This window comes from Lissotriton vulgaris, chromosome 4_1 (assembly GCF_964263255.1).
Source record: "Lissotriton vulgaris chromosome 4_1, aLisVul1.2, whole genome shotgun sequence".
NCBI lineage: Eukaryota > Metazoa > Chordata > Amphibia > Caudata > Salamandridae > Lissotriton > Lissotriton vulgaris.
The window spans coordinates 1751536687-1751555246 of record NC_141691.1 but is presented as its reverse complement, the minus strand read 5'-3'; the positions used below and the strand labels follow the sequence as shown (position 1 = coordinate 1751555246).

General features: G+C 52.1%; 1 protein-coding gene across 1 annotated transcript in view; it reads right to left on the bottom strand.

The window, feature by feature from the left end:
* SPAG1 (sperm associated antigen 1) overlaps window positions 1-17860 on the bottom strand; it is a 1072862-nt gene extending 1055002 nt beyond the window's left edge. The window contains exon 1 of the mRNA XM_086966056.1: window positions 17531-17860. The gene's annotated coding sequence lies outside the window, so the exon portion shown is untranslated. The remainder of the gene's footprint in view (window positions 1-17530) is intronic.
* Window positions 17861-18560: the final 700 nt, after the last annotated feature.

Genomic DNA, 18560 nt, shown 5'->3' with positions numbered 1-18560 from the left:
CACTTTCTTAATGAATGGATCTTTCAGAGTAATACAGAGAGCTCCTACATCCCCTCCCAAATCCCATAAGAGGGGGGCTCTCAGGTAAGCATGATGCTTATTTGCTGGCAAAATTTAAATAAAAAACACTCTATTTACTGAACCCTGAATAATTCAACAAACTCAATTTAATAAGACTTTAATTGTAATACTATTAATATTTTGTTTTCAAACACATCACATCCGAAGGTGTAATTGCGGTCAGCCCTGTCAACAGAGTCTGTTCTGCCTGACCTTGAGATGGCACAGGTATAACCCGATAAGAACGCTAATTTTTACCATGTAATGCGCTGTATCACGAAGCTGAACCCGCTGGTGGTGCGTGCCTGCATTCCAACCCGCTATTGTTCCTAACATTGCTGGAGGGATAGAGTGAAGCATGACGTGTGGCTGTGACTTTCTCCTTGCAGCGATACCTGACCCCAAGATGGCAGAGGTGCTCCCTCGGTCCTGGGAGGGGAAGCGCGCCTGTTTCTTTAAGCTTGAGGCTGCCAATTGAGGCTTTGTGTTCCGGAGGCGCCTGCTAACTTCGCATATGACGGATATCTGTATGGTGAGCAGCTGAAGCTCGTGCCACTACCTGGGATCTGCTGACTGTGTGATACATGGAAGACAGTGCAAAATGGAAGACGTTTACTAGGCAAGTCAGAGACAAGTGATAGACATGTGGCCAGTTCATTAATTGCCAATATTTGCCAGTGTTTGCCAATATTTGCCAATAATTGCAAGTAAATCCACCAACTCTATTGACTTCACACCAGTGCCTGCTAATATCTTCACAAATGAGTGCCTGTCAACACCTGTGATTGCCAATACCTTCTAGTACCCACCTGATAAAGCCTGCCAATACCTTCATTCACCACACACTGCTATTACTGTTGATACTGCTGATACTGCGGAGGCTGCCTGGTGTTGCCTAGTATTGCTGATACTGATATTGCTGACACTACTGATACTCCCTGCCTGTCTGCCTGGTATTGCTGATACTGATATTGTTGATACTGATATTGCTGATACTGCTGATACTTCCAGCCTGCCTGCCTGTGACCGCTGAAACTGTCTGGCCTGCCATATCTGGGCATCTATTCGTCTGCTGATACTGCAGTTACTGCAAATATAGCCTGCCTACCCGGCTGCCTGGCCTGCCTGTCATCTCAGATGTTTCTATTCACCGACTAATTTTCACTAATAACGTTCTCTGTCCTACCATCTTTGGTTTGTGTGCGCGTGGATGTTTCTGTATGCTTGCTTGTGTGCACCCTCTGTTCGAGAATGAGAGTGTGTGCGCACATTTGTGTGTGCTGTGCATGTCTGTGCGTGTGATGGTGTGTGTGTGTATGTGCACATGTACCTGTGTGTACGTCCTCGAAAATGTTTGCTCTGGAGCATGTGATTGTATGTGCGCCTGTGTTTTTTGGTAGTTTCTGTATGTGTGCTTGTGTGTGTGTGCGTCTGTGCATATATGAGAGTGTGAGCGCATTTGTGTGTACTTATGCTTGTCTGTGCATGTGATGATGTTTGTGTGTGCATGTACTTGTGCGTTTTTGTACTAGAGAATGGGATTTTATGTGTGCTTGGGTTTTGGATTTTCTGTATATGTGCTTGTGTGTGTGCGTATGTACGCATATGAGAGTGTGCTCACATTTTGTATGTGCTTGTTCATGTCTGTGCATGTGATGATGTGTGCACCCTGGACTTGTTATTCTCTAGCAGCCACTGTCCTGGATATTGACTCTAACTGCCAGATGCCTGACCCTAAGATGGCCACCAGTGTACAGTACAGTCCCATGCCTGACACCAAGATGGCTTCCATAGCGGTCCCCTCCACGTTGTTTTACTTCCCTGGGACAACAATTGGACATTGACAGGACCTTGAACCTATCCCCTAACCTGCTTACACATCAGGACTTGGAACCTGCGGAACCTACCCCAGACTGTAGAGACCAAGCGATTTGGCTGTTGCCCAGTGGAGCTACCATATAGCTAAAGAGGAGATGGGTTGTGGACTCCCCCCCTGCCATAACCTACCCAGCCGGACCTTGGGCAGATTTTCCCCTCGTCTCTACGTCCTATTTTCCTCCTACCCCTTTACCCTATCCCCTTACCCTTCCTTGCGCCATTCACCTTGTCCCCTATGTTCTTTAAATACTTTTCTCGATACTTATGTAACTTTTAACTGATGCAAATTACAACATCATTGCTCCTCATGTAAAGCGCTATGTTTCCTTCGGGTCTAGCCAGCGCTATATAATAACTCATTATTTAAATATGTTCCCATTTAGTACTCTTTCTCTCTTTATCTACTTCCCTTGCTCCTATCCCCTCTCCCCTGAATCTCTCACCTTGCCTAGCCCCCTGTCCTTTGTGCCCTTTTGACTAAGCACTCATGCTCCCCTTGTTGGGGAAAGATCCAATATTTATACTCTGGAGTCTCAGAAAACCCGCTGAGAGAGTCCACTGCGCAAAGGGAGCCACTCACAGCAGAGGTAGGGTATGGCACCCCTTACCAAAGCACTCCCTCTCCCCTTTTTGGAGAAGGATCCAGTATGTAGGCCTTGGAGTCTCAGAGACCCCTCTGAGAGAGTCCACTGCGTAAAGGGAGCCTCCCCCAACAGAGATAGAGAAGCGATACCACTTCCCCTGGGATCACAGCTTACTGGACTTTGGACATTGCTTTGACTTGTCTACCGGTTTGTGTCCCCGTCGCCCTTCCCCTACTCTTTCCATGCGGTGTCCTTCACCCTCCCCTTCTCTTTCCCGCCTTCATTACCTGTCTACTTCCCCAGCTCCTACCCCCCTTCCCTGAATCTTTCCCCTTGCCTGCTTTTCCCCTTACGTATTTGTGCTTGTTTCATCTCGACCTTACAAGTAACTATGTTGCCATGCTCTAATAACTGTGTAACCTTTGTGGGGGCGGAGCTAGCCAGCAAGCGCAATGGACGCCCGAAGCCGGAGCTCTGCCGTGCACAGCACCATTATCCTTCATAAATACTGTTAGAGCGACGATCCAGGCACCCTACCAGCTCCCCCAGCTGCTCGAAGGTGGGGAAGATTGGCGACTCCCTGAAAAGACGGGAAGAAACGCACCCTGGACGGCGCCGTGGCCCAGCGAAGCCTCGGACCTGGTAGGCCGTGAAGCAGCGACCTCGAGTACGCCCTGAGTCCGGGCGACGTGACGCGACGTGCGGCAGCCGGGGGAGGAGTGACCCGGAGCCCCGGGCGCACAATTTGGCTGGCAGGCGCGGGACGCCGCGGGTGAGGCGGAGAGGTGGGGGACGCTAATTAGAACAAATAACTTGGTGCGGTCTCTCCGGTGCGACACCTTCCCCCCCCTCCGGCCACCGCTGCATGGTGTGTGCGCCTGGAGGCTGTGGCGACTCCAGTTTCCCGGTGAGACACGGCGGCTGCAGAGGCCTGTGAAGCTGCATGGTCGGGTCCCTGGCTGCTTGTGAACTGACGGTGCAGAGATCGGCCAGACATACCGACAACAGCAGCGTGGAAGACAAGACCCCTCCCCGGTAAAGGACAAGTAAGGCTGTTAGGCTCGGCGTGGAAAAAAATAAAAATAAATAAATAAAATAAAAAGAGTGGCGTGAAAGTGAGCTGCACATAACAATCGATACACTAGCGCCAATACACAGCCTGAGCAGAAAACTGGGGATCGCCTGGTCCATGGTAGATCCCCCGAGCGTATAATTACTGGGACACCTGGAGGGAGGACGATCCCTTTACACCCCCCCACTGATACTCCTGACAGAGGGTTGCCACCAGGAGAACCACTGGAAAGCCGGGTGCATGAAGTAGCGCTGCGGATGGCATGATCCTCGGTTAGTTTGAACTAGAGGCGCGCCTGGATCCTGCGACACAGCACTAGACACACGAAGTTTCGGAGTGATTAGGCTGCGCTTCCCTACCGCTTTCTGAGAGGTGCTCTTACAGGAGCAAGAAGCACTACAAGTTACACCAAGCGGAGGAGGACTGCGGCAACATACTTGAGTACCCCAGAGTGTAGCGGACAGAACGCGTGATCTCCCTGCCGACGAGTGGGCTGCCATCCACAAGATGGGCAAAGGGGATAAAACCCAGAGCAAACTGCCCTTTTCACAAAGAAGACTACAACAGCATAGCCCATTGCCAGAGAATGGGACTGTAACACGACCAGAGGAAGACCTGGGGGCGAGCTCAGACATTAAAGCCATGCTTCTCTCTATGGAGCAGAGTCTGCAGTCCAGTATCTCCGCTCTGGGCAGTAAAATGGATGCCATGTCCTATCGAATGGACCATATGGCGGAACGGCTGGATAAACACACAGAAAGACACGATATTGCCGAGAGAAGAATGACGGAAGTGGAAGAGGCGCAAACAGACCTGGATACGGATACAACGCATAAAAAGATGTAGAGGATGATGCAAGGTCCTACAGGACAAGACTGAGGATTTGGAGGCGCGTTCGCGGCGCTGTAACCTCTGCATCACGGGCCTTTCGGAGAGTACACATACAGGCCTAATGGAGCACTTTGCGGAAAAGTTACTCATAACACTTCTGGGAGAAGGAGTGTTTTCGAACATGTTCACGGTCGAGCGTGCACACAAATCCCTAGGCCCGAGCCCCAAACCCGGAGCGCCTCCTCGCCCCATAATAGCGAAGCTACTCAACTACCACGACAGGGACGCAGCTCTCAGATTGGCGATGTCCAAACAACCGCTGCAATATGAAGGGTCAGCCATATCTCTGTACCCAGACTTTACGGCGAAGGTTCAAGAAGAGCGCAAACAATTCATTCCGCACAAGAAACGTCTCAGAGAGATGGGCCTGGACTACGCACTGCTGTACCCGGAAAAACTATGTGTTAACAGACGTGGACACTCACATATATTTACGGATTCCAAGGAACTGCAACAAGCCATGAAGCGATGGTCGAAGGAACGGAATACAGACAATGAAGAGAATCCGGAGGAGGGCGAGAGCGGCAGCCGCTTGGATGACCAGGACTGAGTTTATCTTTGGGACGTGCACATGCTGCACATCAGGGCCGTGGCAGGCGGATGTGACTACGAGCGCCACAGCAGAGGAAACACAAGAGAGAGCGATCTAGTCTTCGGGGAATGAAGACATTTAAAGATAAGTGGTTTGGGGAGTGGGAGGAGAGGTTCGAGGACCAGGACGCCGGATTTTTCCCCATTTTTCTTTTTCAAAGGTTCGAGTTTTGGACACTTAACAATGCTTAATTCCACACAAGGGACACTTGTCGTGCAGTGATTGCTGCGTAGGAAGGAGTAACTGGGGTGTATATATTACAAGATAGAGTATAAGATGACGTTGCTATGATTACACAACCTGTGCATGGCGGGGGCAGGTGGAGGGCTGAACGAGAGTTCTGAGATTTGGGCAGAGACTATGACTCGAGGCTACCTTGGCCCCTGCGTGTTAAGCATGGTTGTGCTGTTAGTATTCAAAGTTGGGGTCCTGACATCGGGGTGGGGGTGGGGGATAGACTTCTGACGGACCAGGTTGGGGCGGGTCTGCTGTGGGAGGGGAGGGGAGGCACTAGGAGGGGTAGGGGAAAGTTCAAAGAACTACTGTTGGTTCCGCATGCTAGTACGGTGAATACGTGTTGCATTGTGAAGATTTACTGCTGTTACCCATCCCAATGGCACAGATGACCAGTACTCCAGCAGTACCTGCTGGAGATGCTACAGAAACCATTAGAGCTTTAACTTGGAATGTCAGAGGGTTAAACGATCACAGGAAACTTAGGAAGGTGTTGAATTATTTGCAGAGGTATCACATTGACTTAGCTCTCATACAAGAAACACATCTCCCACTAACAAGTAAAATGCTTCAATGCAGGGGCTTATCAGGGAAGGCCACAGTGGTGGGGTTCACTACACATTCCAGAGGAGTCCTAACGTGGATAAACCCTAGATCCAAGTTAGATTTGAGATTAGTGCAAGCAGACCCAGAGGGTTGGTATCTCATCTCAAGATGCACAGGGAAGGGACATGATCTAATTGTGGTCAACGTCTACGGCCCAAATTACGACTCCCCAAACTTTTACGAGCAGTTGGCGAGGAGCTGTCGAGAATATTCCACAGCGCAGATGCTCTGGGGGGGAGACTTCAATCTAGTGATGGATCCGGAATTAGATAGGTCTTCAGGCCCACAGCGTAGACCCTCAGCGGCTGCTGTCACACTCCAAGCTGAGTTACTGACGTTGGACTTAGTTGATGTATGGAGAGGGAGAAACACTGAAAGAGGGGGTTACACGCATTACTCTGAATATCATGACATCCACACTAGGATTGACTACTGGCTGGCCTCCTTCTCAGTCTCTAGGCACATATTGTCATGTACAGTTTTATCACGTACCCTTTCAGATCACTCGCCACTTCTCCTGGTTCTGGAGACGCCGATAGTTCGGATTCCTCCCTTTACATGGCGCTTTCCCCTGTACTCATTGCTAGATAACGCCTTTAGAGGGGAATTGGCAGCGGAGATCGACTCCTTTTTCGAAACAAACATTGGTTCAGTAGATAGCTTCCAAACAGTATGGGAAGCGTTCAAGGTATTAATTCGCGGAGTAGCCATGGCCAAACACTCAAGTGTCCTAAAAGCTATACGCCAGCGCTTGAAATACTTAGTCACGGTTGGCAGACCTAGAGAAGCAACAGCTGGACAACCCCAATCCCGCTATAGCAGACCAAATCAAAACCCTTATCGCAGAATTCAACGAGGAGGCAGATAGGGAAGTACGACATATGGGGAAATATGCGACAGCGACAACATATGGGGAAAGTGAGCGTCCAAGTTCTCTATTAGCTAAAATGCTCCTCAACAGCAGGAGGCCCCCGAAATTGACTGAACTGGACACGGCCTCGGGGGTTGCTGTCACGTCAGAGGATGAGATTCTGAAGGAGTTTAGAGACTTTTACTCCGATCTATACACGTCCAGGACGGAAAATCTGGAGACAGACATGGACGATTACCTAGAACACATACAACTGCCCTTCTTAGCACAGTCTGATCGTGAGTTCCTAATGTCCCCTATACAGGAAGATGAGATATCGGAAGCATTAGCTGGCATGCGCGCGCATAGCGCTCCTGGGGCGGACGGCCTAACTGTGGGGTTTTATAAGGCGTTCAAAGACAAACTTATTCCCCATCTGTCTGCTCTCTTTGGAGATGTTTGTGTAGAGGGCTGTATGCCACAGTCAATGAGTGAGGCATTAATTGTCACCATTCTAAAACCCGGCAAGCCCCCCAACGTATGCGGTTCGTACAGACCTCTATCTCTGCTAAATGTAGACGCGAAACTATACGCTAAGGTACTTACTACACGTCTGGCTCTGATAGCCCCAGAATTGGTGGCTCCGGAACAGGCAGGCTTTGTGCCTGGGAGGAACCTAACCTATAATATTCGCACAGTGCTGGGGACCAAACAACATGTCAGGCAAGACACGAAAGCTGTTGCCATCTTCCTGGACATGGAGAAGGCTTTCAACTCCGTGGAGTGGCCATTCATGTTGCGGGTTTTGCGAAGGTTTGGACTAGGGGAACCGTTCTTACAAATGAACGGTGCACTGTACTGGAAGCCAACGGCCAGACTGCGCATAGGTGATCGTGTATCTGATCCCTTTGAAATTAGCAGGGTTAAAAGACAGGGCTGCCCGCTCTCACCATTACTTTATGCTTTGGTGGCCGAACCATGGGCCGGTGCGTTGCGGGAGTACCACTGGCACCGGGGAGTTAGTTTCCCGAAGTATAAGATTGTGATCTCGACCTACGCAGACGACACACTGCTTTATGTACGCAATCCGGAGGTGAACCTGGCTTCGGTATTGCAGGAAGTGGTCCGATTTGGTGCGCTCTCTGGGCTCAAGATAAATTGGAATAAATCAGTGGTGTTCCCGCTGACCCCGGTGACGCAACACTTTGATATGGAATACCCGCTACGTTGGTCAGCAGAGCCGGTGCGCTATCTCGGCATTATGATCCACGCTGATGCCGAGGTACTGTTCCGCGAGAACTACGGTGTTGCATTCAACAAATGTGAGGAGGACGTGGAGAAGTGGTGCAGACTCCCCCCATCACTGATGGGCCGTATAGCCATCATGAAAATGGTGGTGCTGCCCCGGTTCCTGTTTCTATTCAATAATTTGCCCATTATACTGTCGAAAACTTTCTTCAGGAATCTGACGAAACTTATGGTTTGCTTGGCCTGGGGCGGGAAGCAGCCAAGAGTGCAATGGACTACGCTCACGCTTCCGTACGAGATGGGTGGACTAGGAGCTCCAGATGGAACGATATTACAGAGTCTCTCAGGCTGCTCACTTGCATACGTGGATACACTGAGAAGCAAACATTCCCCAAGATCGGATGGAACGGTTATTCGCGGACTCACTCCCACTACCGGTCACGATATGCACTCCCATGGACTGCAGGACTGGATTGCTGGATTCGGTCACAGCCACGAAACACGCGTGGTACGCGTTGCTAAGGGCCAGAGAAGGAACCTTGATGTACTCCCCTTTAATGGCAGTAGAGGGGGCGTGGCCAAGGACCGAGCATGGCGGACGCGATCTAGCGAGGCTCCGTCCATAACCAACTACACTAGCTGATTATCCTTTACCCCCTACCCCCCCCCGATCGCCACGATACACCCCCCGGTCCCGGGAGGCGGTGCGGACCCCCGACGCCGGTCAACGGCTGGGGAGGACTGCGGACGGCTGTCTGCTGGCGGTGAATCGGGAGCGGCCTGACCCTCGTGGTGGAGCAGCGGTCTGGCGGGTGGAGGCGGCCGGCGCCGGCTGGGGCTGCTGCGGGTGCAACCTGGGCCGCTGAGGAGCGATGAGCCGGAGCGCGCCTGCGGAGGATCCACGGGAGGGAACAGTGATCTGCTGAACGTCCCGGGGGCCTGATCCCGGTGAGGGCGCTGCCTACGAGGACTGCCGTTCTGCCCTGTCTGCCTGGTGAGGAAGCGGCGCTGACCGCGTTGGGTCCCGGCCTGAGCGCGCCTGCCCCCGCCGCGCTCGGCGGACCCCCTGTGACCACTGCCGCGACTGTCCTGCACCGAGCGCCGCTGCCCGGAGGGACCACGAGGGACATTGTCGGTGGCGGGCCTGACGGAGGGCCTCCCCCTCCCCCCCGCCCCGGCACCACGAGGACTCCACTTACCGACTTGGGCCGCCGGCCAGAAGGTGCGGTACACGCAGCGGAAACGGGACAACAGGCGCCCCACCGCAGACTGCATTTAACCTTGCGAGGCCCCCTACCCCCCCTTCACTGACGCAATACCGGAGTGAGATACCAGCTCCCGAGAGAGCTGTGTGGGCCGCCATTCCTGAACTCCCCCTTTTCCTGACAGTGACTGCTGGGCCCTAAGGGGGGGCTGGTGAGGCCTCCTGCATACGCCGGACGCGGCGGAGCGGCGACGGGCGACCCCTTCCTGGCGGCTGTACTTGGGGGACACCGACATCTTACTCTACTGGGACCCACTCGCCGCTGGCCCAGACCAAGAGCACTGGGGACACATCCAACGCGCAATATGGGCAGGAACAGGACCAAGGCGCAGGACCGCGGAGCTGGAGCCGACCTTCAGTCCACGGGCTCGGAGGACCCGCTGGCGTCCTCGAACGTGGAAATGATCCCCCCTACGGGCAAGTCCTCACAAGACGCGAAACTGGACCTTATCCTGATGGAGATCAAGGCGTCCAGGGAGGCGCTCGAATCCCGAATGGACAGCATGGCGACGCTTAAGGCGGACCATACGAAGCTGGCGGAGAAAGTCAAAGAGCACAAAATAGCGCTGGACGACCTCATACCACAACAAACATCCCACTCTGCGAAACTCGAGCAAATGGACAAGCAGATCAAATTGATATGGGACAAGCTGGATGATGCGGAAGGGCGGGCCCGCCGCAATAACGTGCTAACGTGCGCATACTGGGTATCCCAGAGAAAAGCGAAGGGAAAGACCCTACCCAATTCGTGGAGGACTGGCTAAAAAAGGTAGTGGATCCCCAAGACCTCACACCACTATACAGTGTGGAGAGAGCGCACCGGATGCCTGCAAGGCCGCCTAAACTAGGAGCGTCACCGCGCCCCTTAATTGCCCGCCTGCTACACTACAAAGACCGTGACTCGGTCCTGAGGGCCGCAAGAGAGAAAGCTCCATTGCGCTTTGAGGACAAGACTATCTCTGTGTATCCAGATTTTACTCCGGCGGTACAGAGGGCCCGCTCGACGTTCCTGGGAGTTAAGCGCATGCTGCGGGACAGGGATCTGAAGTACGCACTGCTGTTCCCGGCACGACTCAAGGTGCTTTATAACAATAGGTCCTACTTTTTTGAATCACCAGAGGATGCGGCGGAATGGATCGAAGTGACACTGACGCCCCCGAACTCGCAGGACGCCGGTGGAGTGGACCACGGTGAGGGATCATCGCACCGGGGAGGCCGACACCAGCGGGGAGCGGCCAAGGATCACATGCACCGGAACGCGGACTCTGGGGGACCGACATTGGCCGGGGCCGAAGGGCTGGTCAACCTGACATCGGCCGCTTTGGCTGAACACAACGCCCGGGACCCTGCCACCTCAGCCAGCCGCTCTGCCACCCACACGGAGGTGTCGGGGTCTGCTGATAGCCTGCAGCTGTTTCCCAAGATCACGGCACAAGAAGCACATGACCTGTGACTGTGGCTAGGCGACGAGCCGGATGGTAATGTATGAACTATCTGTAAGGCGATTGGGGGAGGGGGGGGCCTTCCTCGCTCTTGGTGAGATGGAGTGCTACCAGCTGACTCTGGACTGGTGTAAGAGGCCCCAGACCCCCACCGTATAGACATGTTTAACTGTAAGACAAGCCCACGTTGGGCTCTACTGTTTGGACCCCGGAAGGTTTTGTTCGGGGACCTGGGAGTTACGGGGTTGTTTCTTGTACAGGCACGAGACTCATGGTTGTTTAATTATACCTGCCCCATGGTGCGGAATCCACCGGCTACACCTGCTGCCACTAGGGATGGGGACCCATAATGACTATAAAATGTGCACTTGGAATGTTCGTGGCATGGGGTCGGTCCACAAAAGACATAGAATCCTCGCTCAACTGAATCGCAGGAAGGTCAATATGGCCTGCCTTCAGGAAACCCATCTAACGACCTCAGAAAGTGGGAAATTGCTTAGAAAATGGAAGGGCCAACTGTTCGCCACCTCTTACTCGGCCTTCTCGAGGGGGGCGGCTGTATGGCTGAGGAATTCGGTCCCCTTCAAGATGGTGGAGCTGAGGGCGGATACGAATGGCAGATATGTACTTGTTCGAGGGTTGTTGGATGGCTGCCCTGTTGTGTTGGGAAGTGTATATGCACCGAACTCGAACCAATCAGCGTTCCTAGTGGCGCTTAGCGGAGTGCTAGCAGATTGGGCAGATCTTCCCTGGTTGCTGGGAGGGGATTTTAATGCTGTATTAGACGTCTCGATGGATAGATCACACCCACCATTACAGGCCACGGAAAGTAGGAAACAGGCTGAGGCGCTAGTGCAGTGGGCAGAGGGTTGGCAACTAACAGATGCATGGCGTGGCAAACACGTAGGGGACAGGGAATACACATTCTATTCACCACCACATAAGTTGCACACCAGAATAGATCATGTGTTCTGCACCACGCCACTCTTGGGGTCGGTTCTAGCTGCGGAACACATGGGGAAAACTTTCTCGGACCACAGCCCGGTGGAAGTCACTTTTCAATGGGGTAGGATCCCAACTCCCATACCAACCTGGCGCCTTACCCCGGACTTATTAGAGGACACGACCTTCCGCGCCTCACTAGAGATGGCCATTGTCACTTACTTTGACATAAACAGGGGGTCGGCGAGCGCCCGCCAGGTGGAGTGGGATGCTTTTAAAGTCACGATTCGGGGTGAGGCGATGAGCACACTGGTGGGCATGAGGCACATGGTGATGGACAAACTCCGGGATGTAGAGGGACGCCTGGCACTACTGGAGAGTGAAGCTGCCGGCACGAATGTGCCTTTCACGCCCCTGCAGGAAGCACACATCCAACATGCAGAACTGTTAGAGGAGCTGCGTATCCTTGACTACCGTGAGTACACGAGTAGACAACATGCGCAGGCAGACAAGGCGGGGCCTTTATTAGCCCGGCTGGTAAAGGACGACCCGATCCACTTGCCCATAATGGAGGTACTCGACCAGGGGGGGACCATGGCCACAACGCAGCTGAGTGTGAACGCAGCATTTCATGATTACTATGGGACGTTATACGGCCCACACGACCCTATGGTAGATGGGTCCCTCGGGGACTTCATGAGGGGGCTGGACATACCAAAGCTAGAGGAGAGACAAAGGAAGGAGTTGGCAAGACCTATCACAATAGCAGAAATTAGACAGGCCATTCGCGCCCTTCCACGGAACAAAGCCCCGGGCACGGACGGCCTTCCAGTGGAATTCTATGGAGCCTTCATAGATCTTCTGGCACCACGACTACTGGAAGTATACGGGGAGGCACTTAAGGCACGGGGTCTACCACAGACCACATTACAAGCACTAATAGTGTCACTGCTGAAACCGGACAGGGACGGCCTATGCATAGCAAACTACAGGCCGTTATCACTACTAAACACGGATTACAAAATATTAAGTAAGCTACTAGCGAACAGGCTGGCCCAATACATCCCGACGCTCATACACCCAGACCAGTGTGGCTTTGTCCCGGGCAGAAGCACTGCTAGGAATCTGCGGCGCCTCAGCCAAATCATGCTAGGTGCACCGGGAGGGACGGGGACGGAAGGCTGCGTATCACTAGACCTGAAGCAAGCCTTCGACTCCATCAGGTGGGACTACATGTTTGCGGTACTCGAATACTTCGGGCTGCCGGTAGAGTACATTAGTTGGGTGAAACTGCTTTACACATATCCGACTGCACGGGTCCGCACAAACAGGTGCATATCGGCGCAGTTGGCAGTGGCTAAGGGTACCAGGCAGGGATGCCCATTATCCCCGCTGTTGTTTATACTAGCGCTAGAGCCTCTACTGTGCAGACTCCGGAAGTCCGCGCAGCACAGAGGTGTACGGAGGGGTGAGACGACACATGTGGTATCGGCGTACGCGGACGACATTATACTCTATTTCGGAGACCTGGGAGGGGACTTAGACCCGGTGCCCGGCATATTTAACACCTTTAGTACCATGTCGGGCCTTACGATTAGTGAACCCAAGTCATATGGGTTCTTCTTCTCTGCAGCCAGGATGGGCACTCATCTTCCCTTTGCACCTTACTCACTCCAGGTGGCGGAGCACACCTTCCGTTACCTGGGGATACAAGTGTATAGAGATCCAAGGGACCTGCTAGAGGGCAACGTGGGAAGGGCAATCACGAGGCTGAGGGCACAGGTGCGATTTTGGATCACGCTCCCGCTAGCGGTGGCGGGCAGGGTGACTATTACCAAGATGGTGGTCCTGCCACGTTTGCTGTACTACTTTACTGGACTGCCGCTGAAAATCCCCGCCGCAATATTCAAAACGCTTGACACCCTGTTGACCGAACTGGGATGGGGCACAGGGAGGCGACGTATTAGCCTTAAAAAATTGCAGCTTCCCACGTCCGCGGGTGGTATGGGGGTCCCGGACCTCCGGGCATATAACTTTGCATGTCAACTGCAATGGCTTGCCTACTGGCTGGCAGGACGCAACTTGCACGAAATCGATATGTCTGACTCAGAATGGAATAGAGGGAGGGTTCACGCCATGTTGATCCCAAAGGCGGGGATCCCGAGATCCACGCCCCCCCCTGCTCCGCATTGCGATTGAGCACTGGAGGCGGGCCGTGAAATACACGTCTCCCACGACAACTTACGCCCCTACGATACCATTACTAGGGTTACCAGCCGGACTGCGAACACTATCGACACACATGCTGACGGATTGGCACGACTTGGGAGTGACCCAGGTGGGGGATTTCTTTAATGATGGCAAGATGATGGCTTTTGAGGAATTTCGCATTACACACCACTCACCCGGGAGGTCGTTCTTGTTACACGCAGGTGTGAAATGTTACATAGCACAGGCATGGGCCCCTGACGGGACGGAGCCACCCACGAACCCGCTAATCACGATGCAGTATCTAATGGGGACTGGCAGCCACCTGACCAGGTGGATAACGCATGGTATAAGAGAGGGCAGGGCCATATCACTACAACCATTGCGAGATAAGTGGGAGCATGACATCGGGAGACCGCTTAGGGATAAGCAATGGGACAGGATCTTGAGATACCCCAAGAAGGTATAGAGGAACCAGAAGTTTAAGTTCATACAGCTCATGCTCCTCCATCGAGCATATCTGACACCTCACCGCCTGCACACTATGTTCCCAGACACTCCTAATACTTGCCCAAGGTGTGGGGGGGAGGATGCCCGACTGGTTCACATGTTATGGGCTTGCCCTAAACTGGGGTACTATTGGACCACAGTGCAGTCTGATTTAGCTAGGCTGGTTCCTTCCAAACCGTACAACACATTGGAATATACCCTCCTGGGACTGGGCCCTGTGGAGCGGAGAAAGAGCGTAGGTACACGGTTCACAGACTTAACACTGATCTTAGCGAAGCGTGCGATCACCATGAGGTGGAAGTCCCCCAAGCCACCAGACCCTGAGATGTGGAGGGCGGAGCTAGTGAGGTGGGGAAAGGCTGAAGGTACGACGCTACAGCGCGAAGAACGCAGAGGGCTTAGGAAACATCCCATTTCCCTGGACTGGAACACTTTGCTGGGGACATTGGAATCAGGGAGCGACTCGGACTCAGAACACACCATAGATATGGGACACCAGGACTAAGGGTAGCTCCACTTCGCAGGCTGACACATGTGCGGCGGCAACCAAAAGGTGGGACCCATCGCACGAATATAGAGGTGCACGGCCGAAAACGGCGCTCACACGACAGTGTCTAACCCCACATGCCCCTAGTGCGCATTCAACAGGGTTAATGTAACACCCGCTATATACATGTGTAGGAATGTCCGACATCAAGGGCTGGTGTAAAAGTGAATGGGTAGTGCCTGAGAAGGGGGGGGGGGAGAGGGGGGGGGGGGGGGGAGTTTGGTTGGGTGTTACAGTAACATAATGGAAAATGGAAATGTGTACATCCTGTCAGAGTGATTATATGATGCAAAAATGAAGCTTATGTACCGAAATGTTATGCTCTGATTACTATACCTTCGTTTATCCTGCCAATAAAGAAATTTTCAAAAAAAAAATAATGGCAGTAGAATGGGCATTGTGGCTGCCGCCTGTCGAGGAGAAAGGCATAGTACAGGAGTTACATGCGCTGGGGATTGGGACGGCTGGAGAGCTATTCAAAGACGGCAAGGTGAGAACATGGCAAAATGTGGCCCAGACATCGGAATGCACTTCGCTACTATAACGTTTTCAATTTCACAGAGTCTGTAGTGTATTGAAGGACGTTTTGGGCCCAGAGCTGGAAGAACCCCCGGAGTTACCGGAACTCTCCAATGTCATTAAAACGGTACAATCGCGGAAAATGATAGCTCATTTATACAAAGGTATTGCATCACACAGAGCTCAGGAACCCTCGAAAGCCAGGCTCGCTTGGCAGAGGGATTTACAGATAGCGATAGATGGCACCATGTGGAAGTACTGCTGCACGAGCACCAAGAGGCAGTCCTTAAATGGACAACACCGGTTGATCCACTTTAAATTTTTGCAAAGAGTGTATTACACTCCGGAACGCTTATACCGCTATGGTCTCAGGCAGTCTTCCGAGTGTGAGAGATGCCATGCGCCCAACGCTGACTTCTTTCATTTGGCGTGGGGGATGTCACAGAATACGCACATTCTGGGAGGCGGTGATAGCGGAGTTGGGAGAGATACTAGAAATTGAACTACCCGCGGACCCAGCCCTGGCGCTGCTTGGCCACGCCAGAGGATTGCCTGTGGCGGTAAGGCGACTGACAGATATGGGCATGTTCATGGTTTGACGAGTAGTGGCACAGTGCTGGATGAGGGGGCCGCTCCAGACGAAGAGAAGGTGGGCCCGAGACATGCTATATTGCTGCACGCAATCGGAACACTATAGCGAACTACCCCCTCCCACGAGTCGCCCGAAGAACTTCTGGAGTCTATATCACACCTTTAGGAGCACCAGAGAGGACACTACCGACACACAGACAGACAGACAGGCAGAGGTGCAGTAGTGGTAAAGTAGATTGAAATTCAATTATGCCCTACACTATAGGTGAATACCCAGACGATTATGGAGGAAGGCTGGCCAGGGACTTCGTGGGGCGCGGCAGGCAAGAGATACCAGAGGCGTGGCTTTCCTGGGAGGTTTGTAGCATTTCCAGATTAGGCAGGTTAGGTTGGGGAGAAACATTCATGGCACAAGTAGGTGGGTACTCACATAGCGGGGTAACAGACATGCGGAACATGTAATGGGGTAAGTAGCGACACATAGGCTAGGGAACCAGTTTACCAGTTGGGGGGGAATTCAGGGGTTTCATACTCTGGGGGGGGGGGTAGTTCTTGGGGGTCGATGCATTAGTGAGGGTTATCTTAGACAATTAAAACACACCGCTGTCATCAACACACTAGGATAAGACCTACACTGTACTGACATATCAGATTCCAGGATGCCCAGCGGTTTGGAATGACAGTGCGATAACTGTTATGCAGTATTATGATTTTGTTTCAGGAAGTGCTGCGCCGCCGGACCCCAGGGTTGTCGGCACGTTGGCTGTGTAGCACCGTATTGTTCAGGAGACAGTCCATTGAAACCTTTACGCTGCCGGCCCTGGGGGGGTTGTAGGCTGCAAGCTGTGTATAACCCTCAGTACGCAAATAAAGGTGTTTAAAAAAAAAAAAAAAAAACTGTGTAACCTTTGTAACGATGTAACCTGTAACTATGATCTGGTGCTCATGTAAAGCGCTCTGATACCTCCCAGGTCTAGCCAGCGCTATATAAAACCTTTAAAATAAAATAAATAAATAAAAGTTTCCACCAAACCACAGGCGACCTATTATTCTAGCCAAATGTATTACAAATAATCAAAAGAATGGGAAGTGGCCAAACCCTTAACTATTATAATGGCAAATGCAATACTAGCTGGCAGTTTGCCGGAATGCATGGGGTTGCTATAGAGCTTTTCAGAATCAGGCGAATTGGGACTTGTTATAATGCAGAGACAATACCAGGAGCAAAAGAAGAAACTGATAGATTTTTGGATGGACGTTTATGAACATGGATGCGGAAGGAGGAACACTAACTGCATGTATAAATGCTAGAATAAGTGACTAAATGGCCCGATGCATACACAGGTATTAATGGCACTCTTTATCAATACAAAAACCTACGACACGTGCACTGTTCCACGAGCTGATCCAACTAAATTGAAAGGAAAGGCGGACTGAATGAGGCAGTCACCTATATTGGAAATGGTTTTGCCACAATCTAGTTGTGCCTTACCTGTGGATAGGAAGATGATGTACTGTGCCTAGCCTCTGGATGGCCTGTGTCGTTGTGAGCAACAGTTTGCGTCTGCTTGAAGAGGAGTATTGAAGTTCCAACACACTGCGCTGATTCAAATTGATCAGTTAGCCTTTTCCAGCTTCAGGACGAAGCTGGAAAATCAGAGTTCAAGAGTGATTTATGCTCCCGCCCTACCCACACTTATTATAGTTCCGCAAGGCACCAACGTCTCTCACCGAAGCCCTCTAATCTTGTATACCACCCTCACGCTCCCCTTACATGCTAAATGGTATCGTCCGTTTCCATAGGAACGCACCAAACAGGCACGAAGAAGGCCAGTACAAGAAAAGAGATAAAGGACTCCAGAGGGTAAAAAACGAACACAATTTGTGACGCTCTATGTACGTTACGTGGCGGCCATCTTTGAATTGGGATTATTATCAAGGCTCTAATATAGGTGAGTGAAAGAACGCCAATTTGGAAATTGGCAGCAGTCAGCCCGCTGAAGGAACGAGGACCGTTTGAGACATCAGAGAGAGAAAACGCCGAGTCAACGAACAGAGACAGTGACCAGTTTAATCAAACCATTAAAGAACAAGCATTTGCAATGCAATAGGTCTCGCATTTACGCGAGTTCAAGCTATTGGCATTGTAAATGGCAATGCTTTTTACTTATGTTTTAAAAACCATAACATAAAAAAGGCTCAATTTAGTTTGGCGCTCTGTGTTAATTACGTGCACCTCATTGCTGCGTTGTGCTTGAACGTTAGTAGTCTCTGAGTGACGCTTTGGCAGAGGTATTTAGGTGGAATTGAGAGCCTTTAGCTGCCTGCTGACTATCATTGTGCTGTGCCCTCGCTGCTGCTTTTAGTTTCACTTTGCCCTCCATTTTGTGTTTTCCTCTCCCCTGACCCGCCTCTCTGATCCCGCCTCCCAGCTGACCCTCCCACGCTCCGCCCCCTCCAACAACCATTTAAGCCGGATGGTCCCACGCGCTACGGACACGCCGAAGGTGCGCCAAAGGTAA